This window comes from Gracilinanus agilis, chromosome 6 (genome assembly GCF_016433145.1).
Source record: "Gracilinanus agilis isolate LMUSP501 chromosome 6, AgileGrace, whole genome shotgun sequence".
NCBI lineage: Eukaryota > Metazoa > Chordata > Mammalia > Didelphimorphia > Didelphidae > Gracilinanus > Gracilinanus agilis.
In genome coordinates, this window is record NC_058135.1 from 46,421 (window position 1) to 50,068 (window position 3,648).

Below are 3,648 nucleotides of genomic sequence, written 5' to 3' on the forward strand. Positions count from 1 at the left end.
TATATATATATATATATTAAAAGGAGACAATGATTCCATAAAACACCCAAGCAGAGCACAAAAGGAAGAAAAAATGGATTTTCCATAATGACTACATGATACATAGAAGAAATAAAGCAAGATATAAAAATAACAAAAGGTCTCAGAGAAAAGAATTAGAAGAATAAATGGCTTAGATCAGAAAGTGGCAATATAACATCTATATAAAAACATTTAACAACATGACCAAATAACAGACTTCCTGAAAATTAGAATGGACAAATCAGAAATTAATAACTCCATGTAATAAGAAAAAAATTATAACAAAGTCACGAGATTGGAAATATGGGAAAAAAATGTCAAGTATCTATTATTAGTAACAACAGACCTGATAAACTAGACAAGAAATGATTTTTTTAAAAAGAGCCTAGATAATATATTTCCAGAAATCACAAAAGAAAATTGTCTAAATCTTCAGACTTTGCCACCCTTACTCTCAAACATTCCTTTGTCATGCTGGCCTCCTTTTCCCATTGGTGAATTCCTTCCATGCCCTCCATTTTTGTAACAGGGCAGGTCATGCTTCATTCCTGTCCTTTCAGACTTCTGACTTTCTCCAGATTTTGCTGCCATCCCTCTTTATGGGTACCCTCTCCTCATTTTCCCCTGCTTTAGCTCCCTTTTATTTATTTCCTTTCTCCATTAACATGTCAGTTCTTTCAGGGCAAGGGCTGATTTTCCTTTTGTTTGTACAATATTCTAAAAGGCAAAAGAGATGAGCCAACAACCAATAATAACTTGCCCCAAAAAGCTGAATATAATTCTACAAGGAGAAACAAACAAACAAAAAAAGATTTCCAGTTGAATCCCTATCTAGGAAGCATTTCTTTTGGAAAGACCAGAGGGGATTAGGAACTCTGAAAGGCAAACAGAAGGCTCAGGAAATTAATAACTGTAAATTTATTTGACCTATTAGAAGAAACAGAACATGGATGTCTTTAAAAAGTGTTAAGGTAAGGGCAGCTGGGTAGCTCAGTGGATTGAGAGTCAGGCCTAGAGATGGGAGGTCCTAGGTTCAAATCTGGCCTCAAACACTTCCCAGCTGTGTGACCCTGGGCAAGTCTCTTGACCCCCATTGCACCCTTACCACTCTTCCACCTAAGAACCAATACACAGAAGTTAAGGGTTAAAAAGAAAAAGTGTTGAGATAATTAAAAACAGGAAGATTTGGAGAGGATAGATTTGTTCTGATAATTTTAAGAAAGGAAAGGGGAGAATAAAAAGCACATTTTGTAGGGGAAAGGAAGAAGGATGTGGAACTTGTTTGTAATGATTGAAATGCATGAGAAGAAAAGTATTTAGGTATCAAAGAGAGGGTGGGAGGAGCAGTTATCAGATCATTCATGTCTGAGCCTGACAGAATTGTTGAATGTGTTACTTATTCCCAATTTCCTAAACCTTACTTCTCTGATGCCTTGGAACCAATACTTTTTTTAAAAATCCCTTATCTTCTGACTTAGAATCAATACTGTGTATTGGTTTCAACACAGAAAAGTGGGAAGGGTTAAGTAGTGGGGCCTAAAGTGACTTGCCCAGGGTCACACAGCTAGGAGGTATGAATTCAGAGTTGAACCCAGGACTTCTCATCTTCAGGCCTGGATCCCAATCCACTGAAACATCCAGCTGCTCCTTCTTAGTAATGATTCTAAGATAGAAGGTAAGGTTTAAAAAAAGGAAGAAAGAAAGAAAATGTTAGATTTATTATTTGTGTTTTTAAATAGGTGGCTTGTATAATAAATTCAGTTTCATATGCTGTTATATTTTTGCCTTTAATCTTTTACGTGGAAATGCTCATTTTTTGGTGTTAAATTCAAAATTTAAAAAATATAGCCATTGAACAAACAGTATTTAAATGGAGTTTGGTGGAATCTAGATAAAATAATATTAGTGATGCTGCAGAACAACAGTCGTCAGGACAACCTGTCAGGAGAATGTGCTTACTTGTTCTATATATAGCTTTATTTCTCCTATCCTATCCATGCATATAGGTCTATTTAGCAAAATAGTTACAAAGTTAATTCCTAATTGTATTAGTCAAGGTTGGTTGCTAAATATACTAGGATAAAGTTTTAATTCATAACAGAAAGCATAGTTTGCTGATCTAAATGTATTAATTCAAGTTGTATACTTTTAGACCTTACTCTTAAGTGTATAAATATCAATTATTATTTACATAAATTGCTGTGCTTCCTAGCTTTCAGTATGGTTTAGCCACTTCAATTATTTAAACTAAATAGTCATAAATTAGATAGAAATAATTAAGGTACTCACTAAAGATGGTATTTATGTCTTTATTTCATCATCTAATTTAGGAAAAAAGACAATAGGTCACAGCTCTTACTAGTTTTATTCATTTGCTCTTTTGTGTGTGTTGTTCATTCATTTCAGCCCTATCTGACTTTTCATGACTCCCATTTGGGTTTTCTTGGCAAAGAATACTAGATTGGTTTACTGTTTCCTTTTCCAGCTCATTTTACAAATGAGGAAACTAAGGCACACTGGGTTAAGTGACTTGTCCATGTTCACACAGCTAGCAAGGGTCTGAGGCCTGATTTGAATTCAGGCTTCTTGACTCTAGGGTTGGCACTCTATCACACTGTACCATTTACCTGCTCTTATTTCAGGTGTACTAGATTGTGATCTTAGATTTACAGATTATGTCTGATTGAATTTAAACTAAATAGTGATAAGTAAGGGAAAAATAATTTATGTACTCACTAAGGATGGTATTTATGCCATTATTTCATCATTTAATTTGGGAGCAAAAGGCAATAAGGTCCCACCTTTACTAGTTTTGTTAAATCTGAAACTATATCTGAGTCCTCCACAGTGTTCTGCTTACTATAAGTTAATGTCGAATGTAATTTTGAATAATGATTTTACAAATAAAAATTTTATTATAAGCTTAATTACCTATTTCCAGGTTAGTTCAGTAGATAGAGCATTGGCTCTAGAGAACCTGGTTCAAATTCTGCCTCTAAGACTTAGGTACATGTGTTGGGCAAGACACCAAACTTTCCTGAACCTCAGTTTTCTCATCTGTAAAATGAAGGGGCTTCAGCAAATGACCTCTAGGGCCTTCCCACCTCGAGATTTATTAGTGTGGGACAAAACAAATCATTAGAAAAACACAAAATGAAGAGTAAAATCTTAGCACTGTTGTCATTTTGCGAGAGAGAAATTTAAGGTCCAAAAAAAGACACTTTTGTCTTCCTTTTTAGATCTGTATGAAGTTCTACCTCTGGTTTTGTTTCTTTCTTATACAATTCTGCTTCTGCTGATCTCATTTTGCTTCACATCAATTGATAATATGTTTTAGGCTCTCTGCTAGGCACAGCAGATACAATGAAATAATACTTTCTTGAAAGAAACTAACTCTTAGTGGATGAGACAAAAAGGATATACATAAAAACAAAGATTTAGTGATTCCCTTTATTTCCTTGTATACTTCATATTTATCTTTTTGGCACTATTCTATTCCGTTGTATTATACTATAATTCATCTATTCTCTAGTTTTTGACATATAGGTTGATTATAATTTTTGCTATTAGATCACTTTTTAGAATATTTGTAATTAGGTCATTTTTAAATTTTTGTGTGACATTTTA